Source organism: Halichoerus grypus, chromosome 11, assembly GCF_964656455.1.
Source record: "Halichoerus grypus chromosome 11, mHalGry1.hap1.1, whole genome shotgun sequence".
Lineage (NCBI taxonomy): Eukaryota > Metazoa > Chordata > Mammalia > Carnivora > Phocidae > Halichoerus > Halichoerus grypus.
The window spans coordinates 87,467,383-87,489,050 of record NC_135722.1 but is presented as its reverse complement, the minus strand read 5'-3'; the positions used below and the strand labels follow the sequence as shown (position 1 = coordinate 87,489,050).

Genomic DNA, 21,668 nt, shown 5'->3' with positions numbered 1-21,668 from the left:
ATATCTGCCTCATGGTATTTTACACCAAGAATGACTTCTTGGGATGAAGTTCAAAGAGCACTTATATTTATATCTTCTCATTATTTTGATTACAGTATTATTTGAAAATTTTTTAATTTACCTCTAACCAAAATCTAATAAATCTAATCAAAAATCATTTTACTGGGGTGCCTGGCTGGCTCAGTCAGTAGAGCAAACAACTGTTGATCTCGAGATCTTGAGTTCAAGCCCCACACTGGGTGTAGATTATTTAAAAAGAAAAAAAGAAGAAAATCATTCTATTATATTCCACCAATACCTCAACAACTCCTATACAAAACATCTTTATAAATGGTGCTCTAAACCTAAATCAGCCCTCACACCCTTTACCTAGGCTAACCAGAACATTTTCCTGCCTTATTATTTCTTTTGTTGTGTAGCTGTTGTTTGTACTCTGTACAGATTAAATCAAATGCTACATACAAAGCTCATAGCACAGTACCTGAAATGTGAGTTTTCCACATATCATTACCACTATTGTTTCTCCACATACTTCCAAAAACCTGGTTGAATTTTCCCTCTCCTCCTTTTCTGGTGTCTCCCCCACCCCAAACCCCCACCTAAACAATAGCACTGATGATTTTGGCTGTAGTTAACTATAACCCCATGGTTTCTTCTGCTATATCTTTGCTTAGCCATACCCTCCTAAACTCAGTTTTACAGTGTTATCTACTTTGTACCAGGTGCTGTGCAACACACAGTATAGGGGGTAAAGCTGACCTAATCTCTGCCCTCCAGGAGCTTGGAGTCCACTTCCTCTCTCACATGGTCATTTAGCAAAACAAAGGAAAAGGACAACACAATACCACTCAAATTAGCTCTTAAAACAAATGATGTAGTGCAAGGATGACAATAATATACTGAATTAAATAAGGAGATTAATAGGTGTCCATAAGGTAAGAGACACAGTCAAAAGAAAACCATTCTAGAATTCATTAAGAATAGCACAAAATTTCCAAGGTCACCTGTAATGAGTCAAGCTACTATATGGCAAGTTAAAAATATAAGGACACTATTAAGACACAACAAAAAACACTGAGCACTGATCAACCTACAAGCCAAAGAATCCGGATAAGGTTTCATTGACAAGACAGTGTATTCCAGGATATTTCTAGCTTTTTAGGAAAAAGAAGTCAAATAAAGAAAATAAATATACCAAAGTGGAAATGAATTCAGAGGGATGGATTCTAAAGAATTTCACATATTTATGAAAAGCACTGAACTGGCATTAATATGGAGATTTTTTACTACCAATAGATACTCAAGAAAAGAGGTGCTCACGGCCAGGTCATGACTGCAGACTACTAGCTGAGACCCCGCTGCTGACTCAGAGTCACACAACCAAAGTGGTTTCCCGAAGTACACTCATTTTCTACCACATGAAAATCTATCCCAAACTGTTTTTCAATATGTGGCATTTTTGAAAGGCTGCAATTCAAGAGAAAGACTGGAAGAAGAAATATAGCCATAAATGATATCAAATGTATTCGTTTAAGAAATGTGACTAAAAAAGGAAACAAATGGAATAGAAACCCTTGATATCCACCAAACCTCTTAGCCCTTTAAAAATGTTCCTTTTTATGAAAACATCTAGAGGCAGCAATACCAGAGGCAGCCATGTTGGTGCTTCAGAAGTCCAGTGTGTAACTAGGATCGGATCCCTGCTTTGCCACTTCACTGGCCCTTTAACTTCAATTAGTCTCCCCTTTCAAGCCTGTGATACCTCCTCTGCAAAACGGGGACAAAGCAAATGTCTGTATTTCAACTGCATTTCTAATAAACATGTGTAAGAAGAATATAATTGTTAACTGCTTTAAGAATTTTATGTTGTGTCTATTTTCCCTAATTATGCCATTGAAATATAACCTCTGAAATCAATGAAGATATCTCATTTTACATATTGAATTACTACTAGAAGACTTTTATTATCCTGAAATCCTGAATACTTTTATTTCTTAATACTGATAGCCATGATGAATAAAAACAACTTATCTACAACACAGCTCTAAAACACTAATCAGGTTGAACCTGTGGGGAATTATATAAGCTGTACTGAGAAAACCATGTTATTGCTGACTAACAACTGGTTCATACAGAACACTGAGGCCTCATACCCTGCCTCTTCTTACCATCAGAAGTGAAATACCAAACCTTTGTTTTGCTCTAATGAATATTCTCACTTTTTACCCTGTAGGAGAATTATTTCTAAAACCGTCATGTCATAAGCTCTTCAACTACCCAATTCTTCAATACATTTGTGTATTTGTCAATAGTTTAATGGTATCTTTCATTGTTTTTTGCAAAGTTTTAACTATTTTGTCATAAAGAAAAAAACAAGAAGGAAATTAACCTGTGTAGGCACCAAATATATGCCAGACACTATAAAACTAACCTATATAGGTTATATCTCATTTAATCTTCAAAAATAATCCTCTGAAAAAAATAAACTAGCCTCCGTACTCCCATCCCTGCCAACATCACAGAGCTGGTCAGGCAGGATATGAATCAAGGCAATTTTTACTCCAGACTATGCTGCTATTGCCTGTGATTTCAGCTTTTTAAAAAATCTTAACTGCTTTTTCTGATTAAAAAAATAATACCTATTCATTGTCAAAATTCTGACAAGTACAGAAAAATGCAAACAAGGTTAAGAACTGTGTGAACTACCTTCCAGAGATAGCCCTTGCTTATATCTTAGAGAATCTTTTTCTTTACAAAATAGAATCTTAAGTTTCAGGGCTTTTTTAAATTCTTTACTTTAAATTACAAAATAATAGACAACTATACTCATTGTTAAAATTCAAGCAGGAGTCAAAGTATGCCTTTTCCTATCTCCAACTGCAGTCACTGCTATTAATAATTTGATTAACCAGAGTTTTTTCTATGCCTGCACATGCCTATATTTGGATATAAATATGATTTAATGCATTTTTATAAATATCTTACTTTTGTGTGTGTGTGTGCATTATTCTACAACTTGCTTTTTTGCATTTAATGTGGTTTGATGATCTTTCCAGGTCTGTATATACGGGTCTGATTTATGTTTTTAATTGCTATTATCTAATAGAGCTCAACTTCTTACAGAATTCTTCATAACTCTCACTTTTGTATCATGGTTTTCCCTTGTTATTAAATAATCTTCAGAAATAAACTTTATAAATAGGTAACATTCGCCTATATGGATACATCATAATTAACTATTTTTTCGTTGGACATTATGATTTACCAAATCTTCACCATTAGACATAATACTACACTAAGTATCTTTGGTTAAATCTTTTTGTAAATGTTGTATTACTTTCAAGATCCTAAAAGTGGAATTACTAGGTCAAAAGTAACATTTCAAGACTCGATACACATTCCTAAAATGCCCCTCGGAAAAATCACACCATTTAACATACCCACAGCAGTGTATGAATTCCATTACATTATTTTCGCCTTTTTAAGAGTCATTTATTCAAGAAACAGATGTTAAGAAGTTATACTAAATGCTAAAATCTAACCTCAAATTTGGCTTAGATCCAGAAAATATATTATTGTTTAAACTAGCAAGTTGTGATTTCTTAGATATTGGTGAAGATTCTACAACAGCAGATAAGTAGTAAGTTGACCCTATCTTGATGAGGCACCCACTACTAAGTAACTCCAAAGCTGATGGTGGTAAGATAATGAAGTTAACAAAGACACCAATACTTTTACCTGGTTAACAGACTCCTTTTCTCAAGCATCTCTCCCTTAATGAAATATGATGTGCTCCAATAGTCCTGACTGTCAAATACAATTCTGTTAAATGAGTCATTTTTCCACCAGCCTACATCAGAAAATCTTGGAACAGTTTCACTGAGAAGAAAATGTGCCTCTGAATGTAAAAACCACATGGTATAAAACAGTAAACTTTTAAAAATAAGTGGAATGTATGAACACATGAAAATATATTCAGGAAAGCACAAATAATGACATCTAATTCGCTTAAGCTCAATGTTTAAATGCAACTACATTTTAAGATTATGTATTTGTTACATATTTGACAGAAATATGTCTAATAATCTTGAAACGCCTGAGTGTCTCAGTCAGTTGAACAACCGACTCTTGGTTTCGGCTCAGGTCATGATCTCAGGGTCATGAGATCGAGCCCTGCACTGGGCTCTGCACTCAGCGCAGAGTCCACTTGAGATATTCTCTCTCCAACTCCCCTCCACTTCTCCCCACATTAACACACGCATGCCTTCACATGCATTCTTGTGTGCGCGGGCTCTCTTTCTCTAAACAAACAAATCTTTAAAAGAGTTTTAAAAAAGAAATATGTCTAATAATCTTACTGAAAGATATCTGTAATACATGAATGCCACATATTTGTAACTAATATATTATCTAAGAATTAGAGTAGAAAATATCATAAGTTAAAAACAACAAAGGATGGGAGCGCCTGGCTGGCTCAGTCACAGAGCATGCAACTCTTGATTTCAGGGTTGTGAGTTCAAGCCCCACGTTGGGCAAGGAGCCTACTTTAAAAAAAAAAAAGACAACAAAGCAGCTTTACCACAAACACACCAGTGTGATTACATGCCTCACCCTTGTATTGTCACCATCACAGAAAAAAGGAGGCAATTTACAGTTTAGAACCAGTGCTAAACTTACATTAACTTTACATCCATGGTATACTTTTACCAGCTTTAACACCTTTACCACCCCTTACACTACTCAGTCTTTTTCGACCTTAACAGCTTTACTCTTAGCCATAGCCATATCTAGTCTTTGATTATCAACAGAATAAAGCAACAAACTCCACTGGAATGTACTGTCAAAAAACTGGTTGAGAGGCAACAATGGTCAGCTAATCAGCACATGGTACCTGTACTAATTGTACTGTTTTCTGGATGCTGCCTATACTAATATACTGCTTTCAATTAACAGTTTAACCGGCAACTTCTGTCCTCAACAAGAGATTCCAACTCATCAAAAATATTTGCTGAACTGGGCAAAATATTGATCACCATTACAAACTAGTTATTTCTATTAACCAAAAAAACATAATAGAGTAAGTGAAATACTCCAGGAAAGTGTTAGTAGGAACCAGTCATTAGATACAAATGGCAGAGAGGTCTTCCAAATTCAACTGTGTAGGAAGAAAACAAGATTCAAGCGTATTTGTATTTGGGGACACCTAAGTGGCTTAGTCGGTTAAGCGTCTGACTCTTGATCTCAGCTCAGGTCTTCAATTCCGGGTCATGAGTTAAAGCCCCATGTTGGGCTCCATGCTAGGCATGGAGCCTAAAAGAAAAAAAAAAGCGTACTTGTATTTGAATTAAAGCAAGAATACACCACCATAAAGAATATATTATGACTGACTTTGCCAGCATGCCTGGAGGTAAATGACTATTAGGTTTAAAAGAACTACAGTCTTTCGTGGAGGCTGTCTCCTTGATGTAACAATGCTGCCATGGTTTAAAACATTAAAGCCTTTGTAAATGCTACTCCCTCTGCCCAGCATGCTTTAGCCTCTCTCTAGGCCAAACTCTAAACCCAACTAGGGAATATCACCTAGGGAAGCTCCCTGAATTTCCACATGAGCACCTCAGTAAAATTATTCTGGCTTCAAAATGGAGGAAGAATGAACTGGAATGGAAAAGTTTTAGGTAGAGAGAGCAATAAGGAGGCTGCTGCACTAATTGGAAGAGAAAGAGTATCTCTCAGAACTAGAGTAGTAGCTGTGGAGATGGAGAGAGGCAGAAAAATTAAAAGGTGTAAAAGTAGAACTATCTAGATAAAATAAGCCCAGGTGTGCTCTGAGGAAGAGACTGGAGAGTCAGAGAGGAAGTTAAGAAGGCAGAGGGAAGATCCTGGAAGTTAGTGGAGAGGGGAACAAAGAGAACAAGGAAGGGATGGGGCACCAAACCTACCAAATGCTTCTATACTCCTAGATGCCTAAGGAATAATCATCTAAACTTTGTCTGAAAAAGATCCATTCCTCTCCCTGTTCATTACCTTGCTTTGCTTCCTAACCATCAACTTCCTGATATAAGTAAACAGATCCTATCTACTAATGAGGACATATTCTGTTACCAAATATGGCCATAATTTATGAATAGGTAGGTAAACATATTCTCATTATTTTCCAATCCAAGCAAAAGGAGTACGAGATAAGGAAACATGACAATAAGGACATACATTGCACATACATTCTGGATGCTCATTCCCATGAGCTCTCAAAAACAGAGCCATAATATTTTCAGAAAGAATATGTACTACAAAAAAAAAAAAAGAATATGTACTACAAAGAGTGTGAAAGGCTAAATCCAACCAGGTTACAGATTATTAACTAATTATATGTTAAGGAAAAATAGTCCACAATACATGAAAATCTGATACTGCACTAGAAACTTTACACTTAACTGGAATAGAAATCTTGAATCCTTGAATGGCAATCAAAAATTATTTACTCACTGAAACAGAGAGTAGACATGGTTGCCAGGGGCTGAAGAGTGGGGGAAAAGGGAGATGCTGGTCAAAGGGTACAGATTTCCATTATAAGATGAGTACGTTCTGAGGATCTAATGTACAATACAGTGACTATTGTTAACAATATTGTACTGTATACTTGAAAGTTTCTGAAAGTAGATCATAAATATTTTCACCATAATAACAACAACAAATATTTGTAATTATGAGATGAAGTATGTATTAACCAACCTTACCTGGTAAACATTTTACAATACATATGTATATCACATCATCACTTTACACACCTTAAACTTACACAATATTATGTCAATTCCATCTTAATAAAGCTGGAGAAAAAATTTATTGTTACCAGTGCGCAAATACACCAACTTATAAGCCTAAGGCACGCACCTCTAGTTGGAAGGTTCAGTGATGGCAGGAATCACATCTATTTTGTTCATCTTTATATTCCCAGTGCTTATAAACTATTTGATAATCAATATGCACACAATAAATACCTGTTCAATAAATGCTGCCACTGAGATCTTGAGGCAAAAATATGTGCCTGACCTGCTAACCCAGGAGAACTTCTTCCCACCATATGACTGTATAAATGGGCTGCTTGCTGCCGGGTATCAGAGCAAATCTGGGTAATTCTAACTCAAACAGGATGTGATTATATAATTTTTAACTGTTCAAGTTTAATTCTATTAAAATTACATTATAAATAAAATAGTATATTATTTATTTGTAATTAAAATAGGTGTGATTAGAGCCTTATATGCCTAACTCACATTCAGTTCCAATTTCTGAATCAAACATGAACCCCTGTAACTCACTACTTATTAATTAAAAGGAGAAAAGAAACACAGTCCACATGCATATAGATCTCTGATCATTTCGCCCCTATTTTAAAAACTAGAAAAAAACGTTCCCAAAGTTATTGTAATGGTCATATATTTTCAATTTCCCAACACAGTCTCAGTTTTAAATAACGTATTCTGCATGATGACACATATCATATGGGAATCTGGAACACAAAGTTACTGTATCCAGAATGCTCCCAACTTCCCTTCCTCCTTCCTCTTCTCCACTCCCCAAAGAAAATAAGTAAAATTATCAATGATCAACTTTGAAGAAAAGTAATTACTACTTTACTTTAAAACTTTGAGATTTCCCCCAACTGAATCAACATGAAATGGAAGGGGAAAAGAAGGCAGGACACTGAAGAGAAATTTCTTCCAACTGACAATATCATATTACTAACAAAGATCATTGCCTTTAAATGTCATGCACAGATGATTCATTCTTCCAGATGGATTTGTCTTATTTTTATTTCACTATTCCTGTTTCATCTTTTTGAAGCAAACTAATTCCTAAACACGGCATCTACAGAGCTGGTCATGATAAACAAAACAGCTGATTACTTACAAATGAGAAAATTAAGCATCAGTGCAATTAAATACACACATTTGAACTAAATATTTGATTACTGCACACTGCAGTGATTTATGGTAAAAGTGAGTACTGATTTTAAATGTGATGTATTATGTGTGCACCAAGAAATTATTTTCTGTTTACTCAACAAATCTGAAAATCCATTAAGAGGTTAGAGGTCCTAAATGGGTTCTCTTGATAGCTAAGTAGGTTAAGCCAGTATTTCAGTCAGTTGGTTAAGGGATGTATACGGTAGAAGTTAGAAGGCATACAAAATGAATATTAACTCCACCTAACCAGTTGACAATCACCAAGGTCAGCTAAGGCCATCTTCAAAGAAGAACAAAACTGGAGAACTTAATACTAAAGTTAACAAACTCTGCTATAAAATTATAGTAATTAAGACAGTATGATATTCACAAAAGGGAAGAAAAACTGGTAGGACAGAATACAAAAGTCCAGAAACAATCTACACATATTTGATTACCTGATTTATGACAAGGGTGACAATGAGGTATAGGGGGGAAAGATAATCTTTTTAATCAATAGTGCTGACTCAACTAAATACCTTCATGCAAAAAAAATGTACTGTGGACCCCCCCCCCCCATATCCTACACAAAAATCAGGGCAGATTTAGATATAAAAGGTAAAACAATAAAGCTTTTATAGAAGAAAATACAGATCATCATCTTTGTGATACTACAGTAGCTAAAGATATTTTTTAACAGTAACCAAAAAGCACTAACCATAAAGGAAAAGATGATAAATTGGATTATATTAAGATCTATACCTCAAGAGAGACTTTAAGAGTCTAAGAGTGGGGCGCCTGGGTGGCTCAGACGGTTGGGCGTCTGCCTTCGGCTCAGGTCATGATCCCAGGGTTCTGGGATCGAGCCCCACATCGGGCTCCCTGCTCGGTGGGGAACCTGCTTCTCCCTCTCCCTCTGCCTGCTTCTTCCTCTGCTTGTACACTCTCTCTCTCTGTCAAAAATAAATAAAATCTTTAAAAAAAAAAAAAAGCATATTTCTGTTTGTGTAAGAGTAACTCAGAGAATAGGATAAGATACTCACAATACAAGTATGACAAAGGATTAGTATCCAGAATACAAAAAAGGACTCCCACAAACAATAATAAAAGACATACAACTCGAGGCGCCTGGGTGGCTCAGTCGTTAAACGTCTGCCTTCGGCTCAGGTCATGATCCCAGGGTCCTGGGATCGAGCCCCGCATCGGGCTCTCTGTTCAGCGGGGAGCCTGCTTCTCCCTCTCCCACTCCGCCTGCTTGTGTTCCCTCTCTCACTGTCTCTCTCTGTCAAATAAATAAATAAAATCTTTAAAAAAAAAAAGACATACAACTCAGCAGAAAAATAAGCAAAAGACTTAAACAGGTGCTTCACAAAATATACACCCACCAGAATGACTAGGTTAAAAACAATGACAATATCCAGTGTGGGTGAAAATGCAAAGGAGCTAAAATGCTCATACGCTGCTGATATCCTATGATCCAACAATTCCATTCCAAGGTATATACCCAACAGAATACTTACAGATGTTCACCAAAAGATATGTACTAGAATGTTCTTAGCAGCAGTATTCATAATAGTCAAAACCAGAAACAACCCAAATGCTCAGCAACAGTAGATAAGTTGGAATACAGTCAGTATTGGAATGCTAAAAGCAGTAAGAATGATCTATAATTATACATAATAGTCTGGATAAATCTCACAGAGAATGCCAGACACAAGAGTACATTCTGCATGATTCCATATATATGAAATACAAATACAGCCAAAACTAATCTATACTGTTAGAAGTCTGGATAGTAATAATCCTCAAGAGCAATAGAGGAACTTCTTTGTTTCTTGATCAGAATTGTGTGATTGTGTGCTGGTTACACAGATGTATGTTGTTTGTGAAAAGTCACAGAGCTGTACAGGTATGATCAACATTCCCCCCCCCCCGTATGTATATTACACGTGAGTAAGTTTTACAAAAGAGGGTGGGGAGGACAATCTCTACAATTAATCTTGATATAGAGGGAGAGCAGGTCATTGGTCAGATTCCATCGTTAACCAATCCAGAGGACCCTGAATCCCCTCCATTCAGAAGGAGCTCTAACAGTTTCAACATAGATTATGGACCCAGATGGAGCCAGGGACTTGAAATGAAAGAGAGGATAAAATGACAGTGGGAAATGCTAGACTAGTTTGAATACTTCCTTGCATTTCCTTCAAACCTCCAGCAGTAACCACTATCCATCATTCAGCTGGTTATCCAGCTGGTGCAATCGAGTCTAAAAGACAGAAATAATCCCCCAAATCCTAGGATCTTCTGGATCTGAAGTTAGATAAACCCCTTGTTAAATTATTACCAAAAGATTCCAAATCTCCTGAAAGTATGTCATAATGGACATGTAAATTATTTTATCAGTTAGGAATAACGTTCTGATGTGTGTAACAGAAGTCCAAATTACAGTGGCTTAAAGAAGATAGGGGCTTACTCTTCTCATGAAATGGAAGTTCTGAAAGAAGCACTTATCGCCGGTCTGGCAGCTGAAGATCTCTGTAAAGCTCTCGGCTTTTCTCTGAAAGTCTCTAGAATACTGGATCAGCTCCAAGCATCATGTATAATTTCCAGGCAAGAAGAAAAAGTAATGAGTAAAAGGCCTTCCCAAAAACTTCATCCAAACATTTCTGCCTACACCTCACTGACCAGGACTATGTCACATGGCTACTCCAGATGAACTAGAGACTAAGAAATTTTTTTAGCTAGGCATACTTCTGCTTGTAACAAAACTTGGGTCCTATTAGAAAGGAAAAGGGGAAAAAATGGATATTAGAGAGGCAATCAGAAATCTGCCACAACTATGAGGAGCACTTTATGTGCTTACCAATATTAAATACAGTGCATTTTTTTAATCTAGCAATTTATAAGATGTCCAGATTATTTTCCTTTCATATTTCAATTTTAATCTTTTTTTTAAAAATTACCAAAAAGATTAACAAAGTTTTCTAAAATAGTACTTGGATGTAGTAAGTTAATAATGAATCAAAAAAAAAAAAACAGAACTTCTTAAATCCTTAAGAGAGTATTTATTTCCTGACAAATTTTTTCAGAATAAACAATGAATTCTCAGTCTGTCCTTTTCTGATCTAAAGCATTATTCACCAATCAAATTAACTTAGCTACTAGCATTTGCCATTTCATAAATTCAAGTAACGAGGCACTTTTCTGCTGACATAGAGTTAGCAGAACACAAACTTTTCCTCTCAATGTAGTAGGTGTGAATACTGCTATATTTAGCCAGTATTTCTCATATTCTTCAGCCCTCCTTTTGATCTTTTCTCTGCATAAAGTATCCATTTAATGAAATGGGATGGACTATTCAAAGAAATTTTTACTTTTGTCTAAGAAAGTAACTACACACATTTCACGCAAGATTTTAAAAAGGGACGGTTCACTAAATGTTGCATGACAATTCTACAGCGTTTTGTCAAATACCATCTCTGTTTTGTGCTAAGGTTTACTTGTTCTCAAAAAACTATCACATTAGGGGCGCCTGGGTGGCTCAGTCGTTAAGCGTCTGCCTTCGGCTCAGGTCATGATCCCAGGGTCCTGGGATCAAGCCCCACATCGGGCTCTCTGCTCAGCGGGAAGCCTGCTTCTCCCTCTCCCACTCCCCCTGCTTGTGTTCCCTCTCTCGCTGTCTTGCTCTCTCTGTCAAATAAATAAAATCTTTAAAAAAAAAAAAAAACTATCACATTAAAGTCTAAATGAAGTTCAGGGGCGCCTGGGTGGCTCAGTCAGTTAAGCATCTGCCTTCAGCTTAGCTCATGATCCCAGGGTCCTGGGATGGAGCCTCACATCGGACTCCCTGCTCAGCGGGAAGCCTGCTTCTCCCTCTCCCTCTGCCTGCCACTCCCCCTGCTTGGGCACGTGCACGCACGTGCTCTCTCTCTGACAAAAAAAATACATAAAATCTTTAAAAAAAAATAAAGTCTAAACGAAGTTCAATACATATCACAGGAAAGAGTTTAATTAAAATAAACCAAAGCTAAAACTGAATAAAAGATATACATCAGTTAACCTAAGGAAGTTTAATTATTTTTTTAATCACTGAAACATTTAAGGATTGTCTGGTCTACCAGATAAAGATCATCTGATCCCTGCAGTTGATTGTTCTGATTCCATTCTCTGGTCTCCTTCAGATTGGGATGTGAAAGAAGGCTCCTCCGTAGATATTTGTATCTTCTATGTCCCTCCTTTCATCCTGATCCAGCTCCCAGCTCCCATTCTCTTTCACCCATCTTCCCTGACAGCCAAACTTTCCCTTCACAACTACAGTCCTCTCCATTCTACATCTCTACTTCCACAGGGCAGCTAGTCTCCAGGACAACAAACACCTGGAGGTCCTAGTCATCCTAGGCATTTTTCTGCCAATATACTGTTCTATTTCATAAGAGTAGCTGATAAATCAAGACACAAGGCTGAACTTCCTAAGTAATTTTTCATATGGAATATAATGAATAAAATTCTCCAAGTATCAATCAGTTAAGAATTTGTAAACTTCTCATAAATCTATATTAATAAATTAACACATTAGAAAAGTTACTAAGAAATTACTTAAAGGGCGCCTGGGTGGCTCAGTCAGTTAAGCGTCTGACTCTTGGTTTCGGCTCAGGTCATGATCTGAGTTGTGAGATCGAGCCCCATGTCGCACTACATGCTCAGCATGGGATCTGCTTAGGATTCCCTCCCTTCTCTCCCTCTACCCCTCCCCCCCATTCTCTCTCTTTCTCTCTCTCTCTAAAATAAATAAATAAATAACATTTTTAAAAGTAATTTTTCTTATGATACTACCCACACTAATTTTTTACACCTTACCCCTTTCTCACTCACAAAGTTGCTAATGAAGTCAAGACTCAATCTCCGTGGCTCCAGTTAAGCAACATGAGATCTCTGCAATGTATCATAACCTATAAACCAATTCATGGTGCTGACCACTGATCATAAAGAGAACTACCCAGAAGTATATGAAAAGAAATGTACGCAGGCAGAACTGATGGCAAGGAGGAACTACCTCAAAGCGCAGGCACTATTTAATGGTGTATCGCTGCACTGATTTCAAATACAAACATCCTGTTTATTAATCATGGGTAAAAGAGATACGCGATCATATAAGCCAGAAACAGCTTTTCTCCAAAATGGTGATAGCAGTATTGATTCCTCAGACTTTTCAAAAACAACTTTGAAATAAAACCTTGTTATCTGAGCCCCAGTTTGAACACTGGCTAGTGAGACCAAGGGAAGTAAACTCAAAGCCTGAGGGACTCTTTATCTGCAAAAGAGATACTGTATTTATGGTATTCTTTTATTGAGAGATGTTACTAGATATTTATTAACTACCTTGGGAGAAAAAATAAAAGTACTGCAAATGCCATTATTCCTACTTTCTCACACAAAAAACAACACTTATCCTGTGTATTCGCTTGACAAATATTTATGGGTTTCACTGTCTGAATAATGCCCAACCTTTAAACAATGTAACAGAAAACTAAGGAATTAATGTGACCCAAATACAGAAGGACTTTTCAACCAGTAGAGCTGGAGGAGAGGTTTTAAAAAGATAACAGCAGAGGAAGGAACCCACAAGCCTCTATCAGCCTTGCCCATGCAGAAAATGGCAGTAATTAATGTTGCCATTTTTGTAAGTGAAGATAACATTTTTACAGAGACTATCACTTTGAGATATGCGCACCTAATTAGATTTAACTGTGTGGACCTAAGATTCTTCTGAGACTAATAAAAATTTCTTCCAATTAAGTGTTTGGTGTGGGGTTTTGGGGGTTTTTTTTGTTTTTTTGTTTTTTGGTTTTTTGGGTAGTTTTTTGGTTTTGGGGTTTTTTTGTTTTGTTTTGTTTTTACTTTTTTGTTTTTCTGGAGTAGGGTCATTCAACAATTCTGTGGAAAGCAAGGAGAAAGCATATCCCAAGTCTACTGGCAGCTTTTCCCATCCTCAAACAATTCCTTGTTCAGATGCACAGCCACAGAAGTTAAAAGGTCACTGGCGTCTTTGTACTCAGTTCCATGGTAGTTACAAACAAACTTTTGTCCCCATTCCTTCAATGACATGAGCTGCAACAACCACACTGACTGAACTTTTACATTTGCGGCCTGCATGTGCATTACTTAACTGAAGGGCCACAGTATTTCATTTACGCTTCAACCATAAATTATTAAATCCCTTTTGTAAAATAAAATAATTTATTTACCTGGGCATAAATGAATGTTGATTCTAGCCAAACACAAAGAACATCACTGGCAGTAATGGTCTTATGATTTCTTGTCATAATTATCATACTTATGATTTTGTAAAGCTTTCATTGAGTTTGTTTTTCAGGATTTCTCTCATCCTTGTCCTTCTCTATTTTAAATCATATATGATAAAAAGTAAAGAAATATATTATGGGATTTTATACAAAGTTATAAATCTAAAAGTTCTTTCTTAAAATCTGACAATAAACAGGCTTAAATGAGAGCTCTCAAAGTTATAGTTTACTAAAATAGAAAAGAGCCTAAAGGATAAATACAAATGCATAATAATTTAAAATACAAGTAATTTTACCTTTATTTTTACATTTTAATAACTCTAAGCATAAAAGTCACACATTTAATTGTTAAAACTATCCATTTAAACGACCAATTTTTAAATAAATTCCTACTACTTGCATGTGCTAATAGCAATCTCCAAAATCTACTCTAGTACAATAAAATACTGTTATTTTAGCTGAATAATCAAAAAATAATTACCCTCCCCCCAGGGGTGCCTGGGTGGCTCAGTCGGTTAAGCATCTGCCTTTGGCTCAGGTCATGATCCTGGGGTCCTGGGATTGAGCTCCACTTTGGGCTCCCTGCTCAGTGGGGAGCCTGCTTCTCCTTCTCCTCCCTGCTTGTGCTCTCCGTCAGTATCTCTGTAGATCTCTCTCCCTCAAATAAATAAAATCTTTAAAAAATAATAATTACCCAAAAAAATTTATCCAATAAGTAATCACAAAAGGAACTGCATGAGCGTTTTTGAAAGAAATTTTTCTAGCAGCAGAGCTGAGAACTAACTACACAGACACAAACTAAAGCAAGATGCTGAAAGGACCTTGCTGATACCAAGATAAGAGAGCATCCTCCACACAGAAAACTTTCCATCATTGTTTCTAACTAAGGCAAATGCTTCCAGAAGGTTGGCAATACTACTTAAAATTTACTGAGCCACAAATACTGTGCTAAACATGATTCTCCCCAGAGACAACAGGTCCAAACTCAGATTTTTTTATTTTCATAAGCACAAAGTACAAAGGAAGACAGCTGAAAGAAGCAAAAAGAATAAATCACACAGCAAAGATTATAGGAATACAGAAATATTGTTAAAATTTAGTATAAGGTGGCTCTGAACACAGCTAAACAGAAGAAAAAGGCTTTCAAGTAAAGAAAAAGTCATTTCAGATTTTGCATAAAATTAACTCAGAAACATTTCTAAACTGCTAGTACCTTTATAGGCTGACTTAACCAAGAGTTTCTTTTTTTCTACTTCTAAAGTCCATAACCCTGAAACACTAAGAATATTATATTTTTCATATCACTAATCTAGCTAAGTCTAATCTGAAAATTTTTCTAAAACTTTTTTCCTGCTTCAGAACTTCCCATCCTACCTTCAAGAGGCTAGCCTGTAAGAGAACAGCTCCAGCTACATGAATTTATGAGTTCTACATGCTAAAACAAGGGCCCCTGTTTTGAACAGACACTCATGCTAAAAGAAAAAGCCAGTAAAAAAAAAAAACTCTCCTATGCTAAGCAAGCAGGGATAAGGAATTCACCAAACAGTTTTCATGACATACACTTAAGCAAATAAATGTATGAAAAGCACTTTCTACCAGGAGCAAATTGTTGTAAAGCAATTTGTTCTAGTAATCAAAGTAATTTAGACTCTAAACATCTCACTAATGATTCCTAGAGTATTAACGGTGCAGTGGGGAAAAAAAGGCAAACTAAATACAGTTGACACCTGAATACCATAGGGGTTGGGGTTCCGGCCCCCCACCACCCCAGCTGAAAATCCACGTATAACCTTTGATCCCCCAAAAACCTAAGTCTACTCTTGCCCAAAAGCCTTATCCGTAACATAAACAGTTACGCATATTGTGTATGTCATATGTATCATATACTGTATTCTTACAATAAAGTAGGCTAGAGAAAAGAAAATATTATTAAGAAAACCAGAAGGAAGAGAAAACACATTTACAGTACCACAGGTGTTTTTAGTGGACAAAATCTGCATAGAGGTGGGCCAGGCAGGGACAGGCCGCAGCAAGAGCAAGGCCTGGCCCTGGGATGGAGACGTCCTGCAGCCAGGTGGCCCTGGGTCAGTGGCAGACACCTGGTGTGTGTGCTGGCAGCAACGGCATCCTGGAGGCCCAACACAGCTGCCCCGTGTGCCTGGAGGCATACCACTGGCCTGAGCCCAGCTGCAGCTCCGGCCACACTTGAGGGGCAGGGAAAATGAGGCTCCCTGCAGGGGCTCCCTGCAGAGCGCCACCCCTGCCCTCTGGGCACCTTCCTCCACTTCAGCCTGCCCCCCGCCTGCCAGCCCAGGGTGCTCCACCCAGCCACCCATCAGCACATGGGGAGACCTACAGCCCTGCCTGGTGCAGGTCCTGGGAACTGCTAAGGCCTCGGAGAGCCTCTCCATGTACTGAGGCAAGTCACCTTCAATTCCATCCTGTGGGGACTGGGGTGGGCAGCTGTAAATAAATGCCTGGTGGCTTTTGCTATCTACTCCTAAAAAAAAAAATCCATGTCTAACTGGACCTGCACAGTTCAAACCTATGTTGTTCAAGGGTCAACTATATATCAGAATCTTATTTAACAGGAAATTAATATGCTACTAGGAATAATATATACAAATTCCTTTTACTATTATTGTTGGAAGAAAAACTCTTCAAATTCTGATGATTTTTTGTAACTAACCTTATGGATATTTATGTTTACCCATTACCGTATCACTATATGATAAATGGAGAAATAATGTCTGCCCCTCATACACAAATTAAGAGAAAATATGGAAATCAGGCAAAATGTTCATAAACAATATTTACTTATGAAAGAATAAATCAGGCATGCTAGACATAAACTACAATAGAATTAAAATATAACTCTTGAGCTTTGAGTTTTTCCTCAACTTCTAAAGAAGTTTGTACTATATTATATTTAAAACTATTCTAGGTCTCATGTTTTGTTTTTTTTTAAATTTCTGACAATGTAAAGAACAAAAAGAAAGGCCCTGCTTCATCCTTACAAAGCTACTTCTAATATATAGGTAGTAAATATCTACTAAATTAATGTTATTAGTTTAACCCAACTTACAAATAAAGATGTTAAAGCTAGCTAACGCTACTATTTTAAAATTATTTCAAAATATGGTTTAATACACTTTGGTAAGTTTTTAAAATGTCAGGTCAGAATGTTACCCCAGGAGAAAATAGCTGAACATACCTGTGAGAACCTATTTGTTTTCCCAAATGAGTCAACAACAAAGTCACTAAAAAGAAACATACCAAAAAAGAAAATATAGGGACGCCTGGGTGGCTCAGTCGGTTAAGCGTCTGCCTTCGGCTCAGGTCATGATTCCCTGGATCAAGTCTCTCATCAGGCTCCCTGCTCAGTGAAGAGCTTGCTTCTCCCTCTGCCTCTCACCCCGCTTGTGCGCGCTCTCTCTCTCTCTCTCTCGCTTTCTCTCTGAAATAAATAAATCTAAAAAAAGAAAGAAAATAGAAATATACAATATACCAAGTATATTTCTTTCTTCCTAAAAAAGGAAAAAGCATTTTCAAAAAATCTGATTCAAAAATAGGCAGAAGACCTGAAGAGACATTTTTCAGAGAAGCCCTACAAAGAGAAAACAGGTACACAAAAAGATGTTCAACATCACTAATCATCAGGGAAATTCAAATCAAAACCACAATGAGATAGCAGCTCGCACCTGTTAGAATGGCTATCATCAAAAAGACAGGCAAGGGGCGCCTGGGTGGCTCAGTCGTTAAGCGTCTGCCTTCGGCTCAGGTCATGATCCCGGGGTCCTGGGATCAAGCCCCGCATCGGGCTCCCTGCTCTGCGGGAAGCCTGCTTCTCCCTCTCCCACTCCCCCTGCTTGTGTTCCCTCTCTCGCTGTCTCTCTCTCTATTAAATAAATAAATAAATAAATAATCTTTAAAAAAAAAAGACAGGCAAAAAGTGTTGGCCAGGCTATAGAGAAAAGGGAACCCTCGGGCACTGTTGGTGGGAACATCACCTGATAGAGCCCCTATGGAAAACAGTATGAAGATTTCTCAGAAAATTAAAAATAAAACTACCATATGATCTAGCAATCCCCACTTCTGGATATATACCCAAAGGAAATGAAACCACTACCTCACGTTCACGTTCACTGCAGCATTAGTCATGATAGCTGAAACAGAAAGAACCTAAGTGTCCATCCACAGATGAATGGATAAAGAAAAGTTAGTACACACACACACACACACACACACACACACACACACACACACACACACACACACACACTGGAATATCATTCAGCCATAAAAAAGAAAGGAAACCCAGGGAACCTGGGTGCCACAGTCGGCTGAACATCTGACTCTTGGTTTTGGCTCCAGTCGTGACCTCGGGGTCATGGGATCGAGCCCCACATCAGGCTCTGCACAGAGTCGGCTTGAGTTTCTCTCTCCCTCTCCCTCTGCTCCTCCCCCCTCGCTTGCTCACATGCTCTCTCTCTCTCTCAAATAAATAAATCTTTTTAAAAAAAGATCATAAAAGAAATCAAACAAATCCTTTAAACTTTCTTCCTTTTTAAACACTCTTACACCATATCCTGAATAGGAGTCAATATCACTTATTGTTGCTAAACTTAAAATATCAGCCAGCTACACCAATTTTCAAGCATCCTGGGCTCTGCAAAATTACTTAATGCCAGTACACAGTAATTAGGTAATGATTACAGCTTTTAAAAAATACAGTACATTTTATTATAACTATGGTAAATTTGTGGGAGACACTCCATTAGGAAAAATAACTTTTTAAATCAGAATGATTTGTTTCTTGAACACCTTACTTTATCTAAGAATGCTGAAGCCCAAAAATACTATCTTCCAAAATTAACAAATGCTGCTGACATACTTAAATTAAAATCAAATCTCAAAGAATAAAATTCTTACAACTAACTACAAAAAATTCTGTTATCTTTATCAATGTCAGTATCTTAAAATACAAGATGTGAGTTGACCTTAAGTTTAAGCCACTGTAGGACACACAGAAAAATGACTGTCTTTTGACACTTATCCTTAGATCCTCAGTAGAGAAATGAAAAAAATCATTCTGGGCCAGTTGTTAGGCTTTCAATTAGCCTCACATCTCAGCACTAAAGAAGTCAAGACTTTCTCATATTTAACACTCTAACTCTGCATAGAGAAAAATGGTTCTCCATAATCACAAGCTGAACCTCAAAGATATCTAAATAAACTACTGGTTTTCTCACTGACATCATGGCAAAGCATCAGGTGTTCTGCAAACATCTGATCTGAAGGTGTTCCTGTAAATACATGATTATCTGTTTTTAAAACTATAACAGACACAAATTTTTTTTTTTTTTTAAGATTTTTTTATTTATTTATTTGAGAGAGAGAGAATGAGAGAGCAAGCACATGAGAGGGGGGAGGGTCAGAGGGAGAAGCAGACTCCCTGCCGAGCAGGGAGCCCGATGCAGGACTCGATCCAGGGACTCCAGGATCATGACCTGAGCCGAAGGCAGTCGCTTAACCAACTGAGCCACCCAGGCGCCCTAACAGACACAAATTTTTAAGACCATAACACACATGTGTTTTCAACACACTGGAAACCAGAAATACATGAACTTGTATTACCATTCATTAGCAAAAATGGGTAAATATTATACATTTATTTTATAGGTGAATATATAACTAACAAAATACTAATCATCGGTAGAAACACTAAGATTTTGCTTGGGGAAAATAGGGGTTTTGTGGGTTTTGTGGCTAAGAGTTTGGAAATCACCAGCTTAGTGCATAGAGGTGGCAACCTATTAGAACTGGGGTGCAAAGTTGCTGACACTTCTCCTCTTGGAAAAAGACTACCCCCAAAAAAGACCTCAGAACCCTAAACACCTCTTTCATCTTACTGTACCAAATACAGATTACTTTGAGGTTAATTAATTTTTTGAAAAAATGTGTTAATACTCTTATCAGTCACACCTCAATGTCAATCACCTCATCTACAAAATCAGCATAAGTACTGACATATATAGTCAAATGATTTTCAACAAGGGTACCAAGACCATCCAGCTGGGAAAGGACAGTCTTTTCAACAATGGTACTGGGAAAACTGGATGTCCATATGCAAAATGAAATTGGACCCATATCTTACATATCCAGAAAATTAACTCAAACAGGATCAAAGGTCCAAACAAAAGAGCTAAGATTATAAAACTCTTAGAAGAAAACATAAGGAAAAAACTTCAGGACACTGATTTGTCAATGACTTCTTGGATAGGACACTAACAGGACAGGCAACAAAAAACAAAAAGATAAGCTGGACTTCATCAAAATTAAAAACTTTTGTGCATCAAAAGACTCTATTAACAGAGTGAAAAGGCAACCCACAGAATGGTAGAAAATATCTGAAATCATATATTAAGAGATTGATATCCAGAATATACAAAAAACTCCAACAACTCAACAACAAAAACCCAATTAAAAAGTAGGCAAAGGACTTGTATAGACATTTCTCCAAAAATGATACTCAAATGGGCAACAAGCATATAAAAAATCAGGCAAATGCAAATCAAAACCACAATGAGATATCACTTCACATCCAGTAGGATGGCTATGAGAAAAAGATAAAAAATAAAATAATAGAAAATAACAAGGTTGATGAAGAAGTGGGAAAAATTGGAACCCCTGTGCACTGCTGGTAGGAATGTAAAACAGCAAAGCTACTGTGGAAAACAGTATGGCAGTATGGCAGTTCCTCAAAAAATTAGAAACAGAATTACTATATGAACCAGCAATTCTACTTCTGGGTATATATCTAAAAGAATTGAAAGTAGTATCTCAGAGATATTTGCACATTCATGCTCATAGCAGCACCATTCACAATAACCAAGAGGTGGAAGCAATCCAAGTGTCCATCAATGAATGAATGGATAAACAAAATGTGGTAGATACATACAATGTAATATTATTCAGCCTTAAAAAGAAAGGAAATCTTGTCACATGGTACAACATGGATGAACCTTGAGGATATTATGCTAAGGGAAATAAGTCCATCACAAAAAGAAAAACACTGTATGATTCCACTTATATGAGGCATCTAAAGTAGTCAAATTCATAGAAACAGAAAGAATGAAGGTTACCAGGGGCTCTGGGGAGGGAAAAATGAGGAGCTGTTGTTTAATGTTTAATTTAACACTAATGAGTGTTAGTTTTGTAAGATGTAAAAGCTCTGGAGATCTGTTTCACACCAATGCAAATATACTTAAGACTACTGAACTATACACCTAAAAATGGTTAAGATGGCAAATTTTGTTATGTAAATTTTACCACAATAAAAAAAATTAGTATGAGTAACTACTTCATGGGGCAACTGTGATGATTAAGCTGATAATAGATGCAAGGTGCTTAAGAATAG

At 36.9% G+C, this 21,668-nt stretch overlaps 1 protein-coding gene across 2 annotated transcripts in view; it reads right to left on the bottom strand.

The window, feature by feature from the left end:
* ARHGAP32 (Rho GTPase activating protein 32) overlaps positions 1–21,668 on the bottom strand; it is a 311,464-nt gene that overhangs the window by 273,871 nt on the left and 15,925 nt on the right. Inside the window, exon 2 of one of the 2 annotated variants that reach the window (XM_078058771.1) lies at positions 17,525–17,720. The exons of the other annotated variant lie outside the window; for it this stretch is intronic. The gene's annotated coding sequence lies outside the window, so the exon portion shown is untranslated. The remainder of the gene's footprint in view (positions 1–17,524; positions 17,721–21,668) is intronic. 2 annotated transcript variants of the gene reach the window in all.